The sequence below is a fragment of the Convolutriloba macropyga genome, chromosome 6 (assembly GCF_964194025.1).
Source record: "Convolutriloba macropyga chromosome 6, txConMacr16.3, whole genome shotgun sequence".
Lineage (NCBI taxonomy): Eukaryota > Metazoa > Xenacoelomorpha > Acoela > Convolutidae > Convolutriloba > Convolutriloba macropyga.
In genome coordinates, this window is record NC_134473.1 from 59,952,318 (window position 1) to 59,968,086 (window position 15,769).

Consider the following 15,769-nt stretch of genomic DNA (forward strand, 5'->3'; position numbering starts at 1 on the left):
TTGAAATCATTTGTTTTCTACTATTTTGAACTTTCGATTGTTACCTGCATTTGTTGTTGCTTTTGTTGCGTGGAGGCAAAATTTAACTCGTTAAAATTTTATATATTCTTTTTATTTGAAAATAATGCAATAGATGTCAAAAAATTCAATATTTAGATGCGTAAATCAGTGGGTTCGATGCCATTTATTTTCAATGACCTTTGTAAAAATTATTTTTGCCAAATGTCGTTTGTGTTGCTCTATTATTTCGTCTGAAGTCGCTTTGCACAAAGTTGGCGTTTGCTTTCTAAATTTCATTGTCTCAAAAACGTTTGTAGCTGAGGTTGTTGGGAATAATAAATTTGATAAAACTCTTTTTCAAAGGAAATGAAAATTTATTTTGTTTTTCGATTTTTGTAATATTTTGTTTTCTTTCGTGGAGATCTTGTTATTTGTTTTGTTTTTTTTTATCGGAAGCTGATGCTTGAAGTAGGCTGATTTTGTTGACTTCAGTTGTTTCAATTGTTTGAATTGTAATTCAGGACTGGTCCTGCTATGTTTTTTTTTTGTTTTATTCTGGATTACTTAATCTCAAATTTTATCGTCTTCAACTTTATAGAGTTAATCGGACACTATCTTCCCGATCTCTTAGAAAACTCACAGTCGTTTTCGTTCATTGCTTGCAGATCAATGAGTTGACACAGTTTGATTGGGCGGAATGGTCGGAAGGGTTGGAACTCAGTGACGCACAATATTGGGCCTATGTATTAAAGACTCGGCCTACCCTATTCGAGACAAAATTATTATCTTGTGGCAATCTGGCAGAAATTTCTGCCAAATGATGCGTCGTCTTGTAAGAATCTATCATGCTCTACCAGATTCCTGCTTCAATTTAACCATCATTTTTCTTCAGGGGCAGCCGCAAGCAGCTGAAAAGTGAACGGCCTGTTAATTCCTGGATCGTGTAGGCTAACATATTATCAATAATTTGAACAAAATGTAATTAAATCTGCTTACCTTTCGACTCTAGAGATGAACATAAACGTCAAATATCTGCAAAAAATATCCCCCTAGGTTATTTACTGCAAATGGGACTAATCAAAAATTAATAAACAGAATAACAAAGCTCCTTTGAACAAAATTAACACTCAATGTGGCAAGAAGTGCCCTGGCTTTCAAAAAAATCCACCAGATACCCGCCAGCTATATAAAGCTTCATAAATGTTGGAGATTGCCAAATTTCCAGTCTGTTGGCTTTGTTATATCGACAGCAAATAACCGGGAGCTTAACAAGTATTGTTAGGCTTTGAAAGTGTGAATAGATATCCTCGGGCGAAAACCGACAAATAAACTATTTGATTAGCTTTGAGCAAGGAACTAGAGTGAGCTAGCTCTTAAAGAGCCCGGAATAACTTAACGGGCTTTTCTATCTCGACACACACATGTTTAACAGGATACGAAAATGACTATTAAAAACAAAGAAGCTTAAGGGTTTTTCTACAAGTGCGACTCGGGTTTAAACAAAGCTACTGGGATTTTTAGGGGAAGAATTGCGTTGATCTCACTGGAAAATTGAAGTAAAAGGGCCAAACGTGTTGCCGGTCAATAACCCGCTGAATCTTCCCGATAAATTCACATTTTTCACATATTAAAACCTAATTTTTTGTAAAATAAGTGAAAAATTAAGAGAAATTACTAGTTGAAAACAAACAATTATAATGAAAAAGGTCACAATTTATAGCTCTTTGATTAAATAAAAATCCCCCAAAATCTTTTTGGTTAAATTAATCCGCAAATCCTGGTTTATTGCGTTTCCGGAGCAAACAGTATGTTATGCGGAATGAAAGAGTCATTTGAATGCAAGCAATATATATCAAATGCAGTTCAAAACAAGTACTGAATACTAAGAATTAATTTGACATATAATTGACTCCAAAAAAGATTTTTGATATCAGCTTAAAACATGGAAGGATTTCGAACGTTTTTTTTTAACGCTCAAACAATTGGTTTTTGCTGTAGGAGAAAGAGGGATTCAAAAATAAGAGTTCTTGAGTTCAAAACAATAGTTTCCCCTTTACTTGTTGTCTATTGAAATAATTTATCAAAGGCCTAAAAAAGAACAATGAATAAATCATTCAAAACAAATGATTGTTCTGAAGGAATAAGAGCTTGTGCCAAAATTGCATATTAAGGCATATTACTACAAGTACACAATATAGAACTATGGGCGATCATCGTTTTCATTTACACCAGAAAGATGCCATCCATTATAGTTTTCAAATATCATTTATTTGTTCCTCCAATGCTCATTCCCCAAACCTCTTTCCCAGAACTCTCCGAGGTCGAGGTCCCATACACAAGGGACCTCTAATCATACATAGGGACCTCTAATCGTGCGTTCCAATTACATGGTCTGGAAAAGTCTTCCAGTGCACGAAAGTCTGCCCAATGGTCTGGAACTTGCCTGATCAGAGGCGGAATCGACTGCAGGATAGTCTGATCAGAGGTGGACATCGAGCCCATCTGAATCTGCTCTGAGGCGGTTACCCAAATCCTCCATAGCCCTTATTTTGAATGATAATTGTACTAACTATATATGGAATTAAAATCGAGGTAAAAGGGATGAATGATTGGTGTTAAATGACAGAGGGGTAAACGAAAAATGCTGAAAAGGCAGGACACTTCTCTTCTATGTCGATTCAATAGCTGCTTACAACTTCAAAAGTTAAACAGAACACTAATACAAGAACGAGAAGTTACTGAAAAAAAACGGAAGGCAATTTCTCTATACTTTTTGTCTCTTAAAACTGTTACCTTGATCTCCAATTTAGTCGGGAAATTTCATTGCGTCGCAAATGTCAAAAAATGTTGTTCACAATGAAAAATAATTACGTTAATTGTGTTTATAATTGACGGAATAGCATGATTTTTGGATTTGTTTTCACTGATAAACGTAACCGATGTCCATAATTTTGAGTATTCAGTTAACCCAAAAACGTTATTGCTCGAACAGCATAATTAGTAACGACTTCAGACTCAAATAAGTCATCTCATTGTTCTTTTGGGCAGCAATATAGGTAGTTTCCTAACTGCTGATTTTCTTTTTAATCCACAACTATTATTGCTAAGAATTTGCAATTAATCTGAAATTAATCAACACTTAGGCTTTCTTGCATTTCGGTCTAACTGGCAAGTTGATGACTATCGCGGTTAGCGCGGATAGTAACCGTGGTCAATGGTGATGGCGTCAAAAACATTGACGATGAGTATGGATCTTACAACATAGTCATGGAAATTACAAGCAAATTCGAGTAAATTTGCTTAAAGAAAAATGACTTTTGCCATATAATGTATAGCTCCTAGAATTCGATCCAATTCAGTTGCTTCAAGCCATACTCTGAACAAATAGGTAGAAAAAAACGCCACAAAAAGTTTCTTTTTCCTTACTTCACCTAAAATTACTATACCAAATGAGTATATTTATAATAACTCAGCCAGAGTATTAAAAACTAAAATCACATGCACATGATTCATTTACAATTTTACTTTTAAAAACCATCATTTTCCCCCAACATTTTGTTCGAATTAAATAGTGGAAAATGATTAAAAACCAGATAAAACACAGTTGAAAGCACGCAAACTCTGCTCCAGAATGTTAAAACACAGTTGAAAGCATACAAACTATGCTCCAGAATGTTAAGTAAGCAGCAAAAATACTATTTTTTATCCTGAACATTATCACCAAAAGTTTTAAAAAAGTCAATTACTGCTTTTTCATAACGCGCAAATTGTGATAAACATTTTTTAATCGGTGAGCAAAATGTTTTCCATGGCTGAAAAGACAAGTTCTGAAAGTGCAAATATAGGGTAGCATTAAAGAAGTATTTTAGAATATTTAAGACAAATTTCAAAACAGAAATATTTTTGTATTTTTCAACTTGGATAAAATTTTCACTAGCTTTTGAAAATTAAACAAACATAAGCGGTCCTATTTTTTCGGGAGAAATATGAAACAGCCTACATTTATTTAAACTATTTGAGAGTCATTTATTTATCAAAATTTCAGATAACGTTTTTTTAACAAATTTCCCTAAAATGTCAATCGCAAAAACCAACAACTGTCATAGATATTTAGCTTTTGATGCTTAAATATTCTATATCAATACCCTCCTTCCAATACCCGAATGGAGTCTAAAAAGTTTTCCATTGAATGAAGACGCTGCGTTTCTCGATGTCGCAAAAAAAATATGTGTGTCTTCACGTGGCCAGTTTTTTTCGCAGCTTCTAAACAATGTCAAATGGTAATCACTGCTTACTTATAAAACGGTGCCCCCTCCCATTGGTTAAGTGCGCAAGCAACACAAAACCGCCGGTCATTAGTCTCCAGACCTTCGAGGTTGGCATAGATCAAGAAGGATGACTCCCGCCAGGGGGCGTTGGAGGAGCCACAATGTGGGGCCCCTCCATACGGGTTCATATACAGGACATATACGCTCATCAAAAGTGTTCAGAACCACTGCTCGACCAAACACAGATGGTCGTACACCAAGAACTGCCCGATTGGTGAAAAAGGGACTAGAGGCCCTATGGCCCGAAGTACCTCTAACCCGTATAAAACGGTATTGTGTTCAACACTTTATACATTTGCGATATGTCTTGTTTTTTGAAAATTAGTTTTCCTCATTCAGCATTTAGTTGTGGAAATTTATTTAAGTTCTCAACTTGTTGCTGACAACTAAATGCTGAAAGAGCAACACTAATTTTCAAAAAACAAGACATATCGCATATGTATAAAGTGTTGAATTCCTACGACCAGACAGTATAGATAAGTGAAAAACTGTTTGAATACATTGCTCCTATGTTATGTACGGTTTGGGTTTTGCTGTTCCAAACCACAACCACAATTGAGCAAAGGTATCGGGAAAGTTATCTTTTTTTACAGTTGTAACCGGAATAGTGCAAGTTAATTGTTGATCAGTTTGTCACTCTAAATTGCATGCCTAGATAAAATAAGTGTCGATTATGCAAGATTTTTGGTATATCCTTGGTCAAAAAGGACCATAAGTCGCCCGACTCAGACTTGGGGAGTTTATCAATGCTAACTGCGGGATTAAAGTTATAAGCACATCACATCACAACTCTTCCAAACTTTTCATAAAATATTCTCTGGTAAACGCTGATTTCACAATTTACACTTACATCTTAATCACGAAATGATCCGACTGATTTTGAATCTGTCATAAGGGATGAAATCAATAGGAGAGTTCTCTTGAGAAAGAAATCTTGCGTTTGAGGCCTGGTTAAGACAGATGTGCTGGCTCCCCTCACAGAACTGCGGAACTCAATTTTGGAGATTGATCTTAAGAAAGCATTAACATCGCTGACTCCTATAGGCATACTTTCAAGGAGTAAGCTGACCAGCATAGGAAAAACTGCAAAAACACAACTTCCAGGTTTAGGATTAACGCAAAGTCTGTTTTTTTTGTTAATTTAGAGTGAATAGGAACTCATTCTGCTGGTGCGTTTGCACGCGTTTTCACATTCTTAAAATATATCTCCACGGGGCAAGGATCTTCTAAACACGTTCAACATAACAAAAAACCCGCACCCAATTCTCATTGGTTGTTGTTCAGACATGTTCTTACCTGCAAGCTTTCACTGATTAGTGAAAGCATAAGGTTTGTAAATTACAGTAACAAAGGTTGAAACCTGATTAATATTTAAAAAATGCGGTAAAAAGGCATATAGAGCTGTAACAGTGAAGTAAAAAAAGTAAGAGTCCTAAAGTACAAAAAGATGACAAAAACCAAACAAAACAAAATCTACATCAGCAGCCCAAATTATTGCCCTCAAACAGGAAATTCAGTTAAAGACAATATAGGGGAACATAACAAAACATCACACGGAGCAAGAAAAAATGTAGTTTCTGAGACCGAGAGAAACTTTCAAAATTTCATGCTCACAGATACAAGATCTCGACAGATTCTGCATGGAACTCCGGAAGCTCCCGCTAACAGAAGAAGAGGTGACAACACTTGCTGAAGAGGCTGTACAGATAAACCTTGCTATACTTCGATGCAAACGAAGTCAAAATTGCTTCGTACAGATGCTCTCTAGTGATATCGATTTTGCTCGGAACATTTGTGCAGCTTCATCAAGCAGTCCTCCTAACATTAAAAGCTCAACTCTCCAGCCAAGGAGGAAAAGAGACTTCAAGTGAATGATCCTAAAGCATCTTTTGGAGTCTGAGGAGAATGACCTACCTTAACACTGCAGCAACGCGGAAGCAGTAATAGTTAACGAGGAAAAAAGATAGAAAAGATTTTTGAAATGTATTTGACGCCTAATTACAGCAAAGTGTCCTGAACCAATTTTTTTCACTCAGATGTACAAAATTTTCTCAAAAAAGAAGTGAATATTCAAGAGAGAAGAAACCCTTTCCTAGTTCTGGATAAAAGCATCAGACAACCCGCTCATATACCACTGCTGGCTAATGATTGGTAATAGACACTCAGACGGCGCCCGGGATAAAGGACAATGTAGTTCTACACAAAACACAACACTTGCTGCTGAAAATGTGCAACCAATAAAGAACAAAAAGCTGCTAACAAAAGAGTTTCTGAAATTTGAAAGTTGCGAACTGCCTCTGTTGATGAAATAAGCATTGATTTATCAGAATTTTAAAAAAACTAAAATTTTAGATAGAGACTTTCACCGCTACTCCTCTAAATGGCACCAGTGTTTCAGTTTCTATGAGGCAAAAAAATGAAATAGCGGACTCTCAGATGATCTAATTAAACTCTCAGATGACCTAACGCACAGATGACCTAATTGTGCAACTCTCTGACGCAAAAAGCAGAGATTTGCATCAGGGGCTACTCCTACAGTGTTGAAGCATACCGGGAGACAATGGATGAACAACGAAACAGGTTCAGGAAGACTCAACACACTTTTTTATGGTATCCTGACCAACTGGAGAAGTGGCATCTAGTCTTCGAATTGATGAACTAACCAGCTCTGCCAACTTTCCCCAGGAAACTGGTTCAAACTTCTCTTGTGCATTTTTTAGGCCAGTCTGATGTCGTCAGCAGCTCTGAGATTGATACGTGACACTATTAACTCAACCTTGATATTCAGATGTAATTGTACTACAATTGCACTCCCGGGTCACCACTTCTTAGTAGTCATACAAATAATAACGTATTTCATAGTACGATCCTTGTATGACTACTAAGAAATCATATATGACTACAAGGAAATCATATATGAACCTTGTATGACTACAAAGAAATCATATATGATCCTAGTATGCATACCGAGAATCATAAATCTATTTTTTATAAATTTTTAACCATTTATGTCTTTTAAAAATTTCATTGCGCAAGGACTCACTTATGTGATTCCCCGGCATCACTTGGTGGTCCAAAAATAACCCAAACGTACAATATCATTTGCAAAGTTGGGCACGCAATTAAAAAGTGGAACAAATCAATGTTTTATGTGTCATATATGATCTTGCATGATTTCCAAGAAATTTTTTTAACATCAAAAGAGATTGAAAGATATACAGTTTTTAGGCATTGAATTTATGTTTTATGATCCTTGTATGATTTCTAGGAAATCATATAAGATCCTTGTATGACTACAAAGAAATCATACAAATCATATATGACCTTGTATTTATACTAGGAATCAAATATGACCTAGTGTGACTACTAAGAATTGTGTAGGATGAGCAAGCCGGGCTAAAAAACAAAAGTCAGGTTGGCTTATGCCTGAAAAAATTGATGACAATACCACTGAATCTCTGCAAAAATGTCTCGGCACCGGGACATACTCTTTTTTAGATAGTGGAAAGTACAACACAAAATCAACCAAAAAACTGCTGATGCAATGCAAATAAAGAAACCGAAAGAAACAACACTCTTCATGACGAATATTCAGTTAAGACAGCAGATGTCATGATTGGCAGCAGATGATGCCTTTTTCTGGCAACTTCACTGTTGTTTAAATTTCTGTCTATGAACTTTCTAAAAAAAATTTCCAGATGCCAATAGTCTCATTCAATTTGAATGACGCTGATATCATGCTCATGCCGAATGAGGTTTGCGAAGATAACGCTCGCAAGCAGGAGATAAAATTCCCAGCAATTAGAGTAGGTAGAATTGGATTCTTGGTCGGTGTTGACACATTCACTGCCACAGTTTCGCGGCAGCGCTCAACAGGAGCACTTCGGACATCTATGGAATGTCGAAATTACCTAGATGGACTCTGACAGAAGCACTATCATAAAAAACACCTGCAGAAAAGAGAAAGCAAATCTTTTACAAACACAAACATCACTCTGTTCAAACACATCAAACAAGAGACACAAGAGCATGACGAGGACGTACGGCAACTCTTTTGTAATTTTGAAGCAAAAAATTTCAGCCAGTGTGCCTCCAAAGATCAGAGTCTCAAAGACCTGAAAAATTTCAAAACAAGGAACGCAATGACACATAATGGAGGGAAATATTGGAATGGTGTGCCATGAAGGAGGGACATCATTCGTCCAAACAACTATTTTATGGAAAATTTCCAATAAAACGCCCTGCACAAAAATGCGCGGGGACAGCATTTTGAGAAGAGTTTTCGCCGGAACAATGAAGTCTGATCCTGAGAAGAATTTTATTGCTAAAGCAGCCCTCTACTCATCACATCCAATCTGTTATTCTTCTCATCATCGGTAAATCAACAATCAGAGGCCATTTATATTAGAAGAGTCAAATGAGAAAATTCAAAAAATAAAGATATCCCAAACAATGATACCTTGTTGATTGCTTCTGATTTCATCTGTAACATCCGTTTTATTCTTCTTCTCTTCATTTCACAAAGTATTTTGCAGCAATTCCGCAGACATTAAAGAAATGTCCTTGCAAGTAGGTCTTCGAAAAAAAATGTATATTTTTGAACGAATATGACATAGAGAAAGCCCTTAAATGCACTGGTCTTATCCTTGAAGCAACACATCCAACCACCGACCTGTGCAGTCTACGTTCTCTAGAAGTGCGCAAAACAAAGCAAACAGCAATACCCAGACATCTATCTAGATTTCAATCAAACAGTAGTTTTACATGATGGAATTCATGCAGACGTTGCCCTTTGACCGAAACGCCTGCTAGCCTGCAGATGAAACCAAACTTATTTAGCAGATATAGGGAGATTCAATTTAGCAAAATTTCGCAGCAGGATTGACAAAATATAAAACAACATAGAGGAAGAAATGAAGCCCGAGAGTATTTGTTCAAACACGGGACGCATGCTCCAAAATATAATGTTGAAGAAAGTCAGATTCGAAGTCAAGAAAATGTAAGCTAGCACAAACAAGGAGGCTCGCACAAACAAGGAGGTAATGTGCGATTGCACATGAGATTTCGACCCCGCTCATCCACAATTTTGACATAATTCTCCAGCAAATGAAGAACAGATAGAAAAATCCTCAAGTATTTTTCAAAAAAGTTGTTGTATGAACAAAACGCTAGCCTCAAAAGCAAAAAACTCAATATCTAGAGATCCTGCATGGAATTCTGGAAGCTCCCACTAAGAGAAGAAGAGGTGACAACACTGGCTGAAGAAGCTGTACAGATAAACTTTGCTATACTTCGATGCAAACGAAGTCAAAATCGCTCCGTACAGATGCAAGTGATATCGATTTTGCTCGGAACATTTGTGCAGCTTCATCAAACAGTCCTTCTAACATTTAAAGTTCAACTCTCCAGCCAATGAGGAGAAGAGACTTCAAGTGAATGATCCTGAAGCATCTTTTGGAGTCTGAGGAGAATGACCTACCTTAACACTGCAGCAACGCAGAAGCAGTAATAGTTAATGATAAAAAATATAGAAAAGATTTTTGAAATGTATTCGACGATTAATTACAGCGAAGTGTCCTGAACCAAGTTTTTTCACTCAGATTTACAAAATTGTCACAAAAAAGAAGTGAATATTCAAGAGGGAAGAAACCCTTTCCTAGTTCTGGATAAAAACATCAGACTATCCACTCAAATGCCACTGCTGGCTAATGATTGGTAATAGACACTCAGACAGCGCCCGCGATAAAGGACAATGTAGTTCTACACAAAACACAACACTTGCTGCTGAAAAAGTGCAACCAATAAAGCACAACAAGCTGCTAACAAAAGAGTTTTTGAAATTTGAAAGTTGTGAACTGCCTCTGATGATAAAATAAGCATTGATGTATCAGAATTTTGAAAAGTTGTGGTTAAATATTTAGATAGAGACTTTCACCGCTACTCCTCTCAATGGCACCAGTGTTTCAGTTTCTATGAGGCAAAAAAAATGAAATAACGTACTCTCAGATGACCTAATTAAACTCTCAGATGACCTAACGCACAGATGACCTAATTGTACAACTCTCTGACGCAAAAAAGCAGAGATTTGCATCAAGGGCTAATCCTACAGTGTTGAAGCTTACCGGGAGACAATGGATGAATAAAGAAACAGGTTCAGGAAGACTCAACACACTTTTTATGGTATCCTGAACAACTGGAGAAGTGGCATCTAGTCTTCGAATTGATGAACTAACCAGCTCTGCCAACTTTCCTCAGGAAACTGGTTCAAACTTTTCTTGTGCATTTTTTAAGGGCAGTCTGATGTCGTCAGCAGCTCTGAGACTGATACGTGACACTATTAACGCAACCTTGATATTCAGATGTATTTGCACTACAATTGCACTCCCGGGTCACCACTTCTTAGTAGTCATATAAGGATCAAATATGGTATCAAACAAATCATAACTTATTTCATAGTACGATCCTTGTATGATTACTAAGAAATCATATATGACTACAAGGAAATCATATATGAACTTTGTATGACTACAAAGAAATCATATATGATCCTAGTATGCATACCAAGAATCATACATCTATTTTTCCTAAATTTTTAACCATTTATGTCTTTTAAAAATTTCATTCCGCAAAGACTCACTTATGTGATTCCCCGGCATCACTTGTTGGTCCAAAAATAACCCAAACGTACAATATCATTTGCAAAGTTGGGCACGCAATTAAAAAGTGGAACAAATCAATGTTTTATGTGTCATATATGATCTTGTATGATTTCCAAGAAATTTTTTTAACATCAAAAGAAATTGAAAGATATACAGTTTTTAGGCATTGAATTTATGTTTTATGATCCTTGTATGATTTCTAGGAAACCATATAAGATCTTTGCATGACTACAAAGAAATCATACAAATCATATATGACCTTGCATGTATACTAGAAATCAAATATGACCTAGTGTGACTACTAAGAATTGTGTAGGATGAGCAACCCGGGCTTAAAAACAAAAGTCAGGTTGGCTTATGCCTGAAAAAATTGACGACATTACCACTGAATCTCTGCAAAAATGTCTCGGCACCACAACACATTTTTTTAGATAATGGAAAATACAACACAAAATCAACCAAAAAACTGCTGATGCAATGCAAATAAAGAAACCGAAAGAGACAGCACCAAAACTTGCTTCCCTTTATGACGAATATACAGTGAAGACAACAGATGTCATGACAGACAGCAGATGATGCTTTTTTCTGGCAACTTCACTGTTGTTTCAATTTCTGTCTATGAACCTTCTATAAAAAATTTCCAGATGCCAAAAGTCCCATTCAATTTGAGTGACGCTGATATCATGCTCATGCTGAATGACGTTTGCGAAGATAACTCTCGCATGCAAGAGATAAAATTGCCAGCAATTAGAGTAGGCAGAATTGGATTCTTGATCGGTGCTGACACATTCGCTGCCAAAGTTTCGCGACAGCGCTCAAAAAGGGCATTTCGGACTTCTATGGAATGTCGACATTACCTAGGTGGACTCTGACAGAAACACTACCACTAAAAACATCTGCAAAAAAAGACAGCAAAATTTTTTTCAGACAAAAACATCTCTCTGTTCAAACACATCAAACAAGAGGCACAAGAGCATGACGATGACGTAAGACAACTCTTTTTGTAATTTTGAAGCAAACAATTTCAGCCAGTGTGTATGCAAAGATCACAGTCTCAAAGACCGGAAAAATTTCAAAATAAGGAACGCAGTAACACATAATGGAGGAGAATATTGGAATGGTGTGCCATGAAGGAGAGACATCATTCGTCCAAACAACTATCGTCCAAACAATTTTTTAATCGGTGAGCAAAATGTTTTCCATGGCTGAAAAGACAAGTTCTGAAAGTGCAAATATAGGGTAGCATTAAAGAAGTATTTTAGAATATTTAAGACAAATTTCAAAACAGAAATATTTTTGTATTTTTCAACTTGGATAAAATTTTCACTAGCTTTTGAAAATTAAACAAACATAAGCGGTCCTATTTTTTCGGGAGAAATATGAAACAGCCTACATTTATTTAAACTATTTGAGAGTCATTTATTTATCAAAATTTCAGATAACGTTTTTTTAACAAATTTCCCTAAAATGTCAATCGCAAAAACCAACAACTGTCATAGATATTTAGCTTTTGATGCTTAAATATTCTATATCAATACCCTCCTTCCAATACCCGAATGGAGTCTAAAAAGTTTTCCATTGAATGAAGACGCTGCGTTTCCCGATGTCGCAAAAAGCATATGTGTGTCTTCACGTGGCCAGTTTTTTTCGCAGCTCCTAAACAATGTCAAATGGTAGTCACTGCTTACTTATAAAACGGTATTGTGTTCAACACTTTATACATTTGCGATATGTCTTTTTTTTGGAAAATTAGTTTTGCTCATTCAGCATTTAGTTGTGGAAATTTATTTAAGTTCTCAACTTGTTGCTGACAACTAAATGCTGAAAGAGCAACACTAATTTTCAAAAAACATGACATATCGCATATGTATAAAGTGTTGAATTCCTACGACCATACAGTATAGATAAGTGAAAAACTGTTTGAATACATTGCTCCTATGTTATGTACGGTTTGGGTTTTGCTGTTTCAAACCACAACCACAATTGAGCAAAGTTTTTGGGAAAAGTATCTTCTTTTGCAGCCGTCACTGTAATAGTAAAATTGTTGATCAGTTTGTTAATCTAATTTGCGAGCCCAGATAAAATACGTGTTAATTATGCAAGACTAAAGACCAAACGAAGAGCTTTAAAATTTCTGGTATATCCTCGGTCAAAAAGGACCACAAGTGGCCCGACTCAGACTTTGGGAGTTTATCCATGATAACTGCGGGTCTTAAGTTATTAGCACATCACATCACAAATTCTTCCAAACTTTTCATAAAATATTCTCTGGTAAACACTGATTTCACAATTTACACCTGCATTTTATTCACGAAATGATCCGACTGATTTTGAATCTGACATAAGGGATGAAATCAATAGGAGAGTTCTCTTGAGAAAGAAATCTTGCGTTTGAGGCCTGGTTAAGACAGATGTGCTGGCTCCCCTCACAAAACAGCGGAACTCAATTTTGGAGATTGATCTTAAGAAAGCATTAACATCGCTGACTCCTATAGGCATACTTTCAAGGAGTAAGCAGACCAGCATAGGAAAAACTTCAAAAACACAACTTTCAGGTTTAGGATTAACGCAAAGTCTACTGGTGCGTGAAAAGGAACTCGTTCTACTGGTGCGTTTGCACGCGTTTTCACATTCTCAAAATATATCTCCACAGAGCAAGGATCTTCTAAACACGTTCAACATAACAAAAAACCTGCACCCAATTCTCATTGGTTGTTGTTCAGACATGTTCTTACCTGCAATAATAGTTAATGAGGAAAAACGCTTTTTTAAATGTATTCGACGCTTTATTACAGCAAAGTGTCCTGAACCACGTTTTTTCACTCAGATTTACAAAATTGTCACCAAAAAGAGATGAATATTCAAGAGACAAGAAACCCTTTCCTAGTTCTGGATAAAAGCATCAGACAACCCACTCAAATGCGACTGCTGGCTACTGATTGGTTATAGAAACTCAGACAGCACCCGCGATAAAGGACAATGCCGTTCTACACAAAACACTACATTTGCTGCTGAAAAACAGCAGCCAATGAAGCACAACAAGCTACTAACAAATGAGTTTCTTAATTTTGTGAACTGCCTCTATTGATATAACAAGCATAGATGTATCAGAATTCAAAAAAGTTGTGGCCAAAGATCTAGATAGACACCTATAAAGCAATGAATTTGAAACAAGGCGGCTCGGTAATGTGCGATGGCACATAAGGTTCCGACCCCGCTCATCCACAATTTTGTCATAATTGTCTACCAAATGAGGAACAGATAGAAAAACCCAAAAATTATTTTTTGCGAATCCCAAAAAAGCCCAAGTCTTTTTCAAAAAAATTCTGTATGAACGATAAGATAGCCTCCAAAGCAAATAACTCAGTGGAGTAACAACTGATGCATTAGATTGCTGTAATATGTCAATATTAAGAAAGCGAGTCAAGACGAACAGCAAAATCAAACAACAACAACAACAAACATTAATTACATCAAAAAAATTATGTCCCTCTTAAAAACTAAATTTAATAACAAAGTCAACATACCGTCAGATAAACCTAAAACTAAACAAAAATAACTTATAAATCACCAGAAAACATATGCGACCAGTCCATAAAAAGGTTTGGTAACAATTATACAAAAAAGAACAAAAACAGTAAATTAAAAAAATTAACTTATTTTTTTGAAACAGTTAACTTCAAAGTAATAAATACCATTAGGAATCAAATAATATTACCACAAATTTACGATTACCACTGCTTCTATAGAAGGGCATTAGGACCTGTCCTTATTCATTTTTTAAAGCGGCTAAAAAGAACAACAAAGAACAAACAAAAATTCAATTGGAACTTGCCAGAAAACGCTGTCAAAACCGTCAAGCCAAATTTTGGCACTCCAATAATTATATTTGATTGCGCCTTCTTCAAACAGGCTATAATGTAGTCCGTGGCCATTCATTAGTAGGACTAGGTAACAAGTAGACAAAAAAGCGAAGTGCTAAAGTATGTAATACTTTTAATTTTTTTTTTCGAAACAAAATTACATTCAATGTCATGAAAGGCATTAATTACAAAAAGAGCTTTTTAAATAGGGTCATTTATTCAAGAAAAAGAAGCCCTCGAGACCTGTAGTTACCCAGAATTTTTCTTGCATCTACAAAAAGAACGTCAAATATGACAAAAATCAAATTAATTTACTTTTTTTTGTGAAAAACCGGTGTCGAAGCCAGTAAGGTCATAACAAATTCTTTAAAAAAAGATTTTGGGATACCAATCCCTTTTATTCCCCTGACACCCATAATGTTATATTTGACCTGTAATTAACTAACAAGATTAGGTAACAAAAAGAAACATAAAAAGAACAAAATTGAGAAGTTAAAAAGTTTTTTTTTTTAATTTTGGAAAACGATTGTTTTCAAAGTCATGAAAACCATCAGCTATCTACTTATATCAGAATATCGGTTCTTCTATTCTTCCATGAAAAGCCAATGAAATCTATCACCATACAGGAAATTTCATACGACCGAAACGACAAAGTATAAATGACAGTTAGAGAAAAAATTAAAAAATTCAATTGATTTCTTCAAGAAAGAGGCTTCGAGGCCGTTAAAACGATGATGTATATCTTTCAGGATTTAAATATGTTCAATTGTGCCTTATTCTGAATAATAATAAGGTGACATGAGAACTGTCAATAATGTGATAATGTGACAAAAATAGAAAACGTGAAAAACTGGCAAATATCAAAACAAACAAAAATCTGAAATCTTGTAGTATCAAAGCCAGAAAACAATAACTTCAG

At 35.7% G+C, this 15,769-nt stretch overlaps 1 protein-coding gene across 4 annotated transcripts in view; it reads right to left on the minus strand.

The window, feature by feature from the left end:
- Positions 1–15,769, minus strand: part of LOC142341098 (LHFPL tetraspan subfamily member 2 protein-like) — a 56,069-nt gene that overhangs the window by 31,341 nt on the left and 8,959 nt on the right. Inside the window, exon 1 of one of the 4 annotated variants that reach the window (XM_075391972.1) lies at positions 997–1,190. The exons of the other annotated variants lie outside the window; for them this stretch is intronic. The gene's annotated coding sequence lies outside the window, so the exon portion shown is untranslated. Of the gene's footprint in view, positions 1–996; positions 1,191–15,769 lie in introns of those variants that run through there. 4 annotated transcript variants of the gene reach the window in all.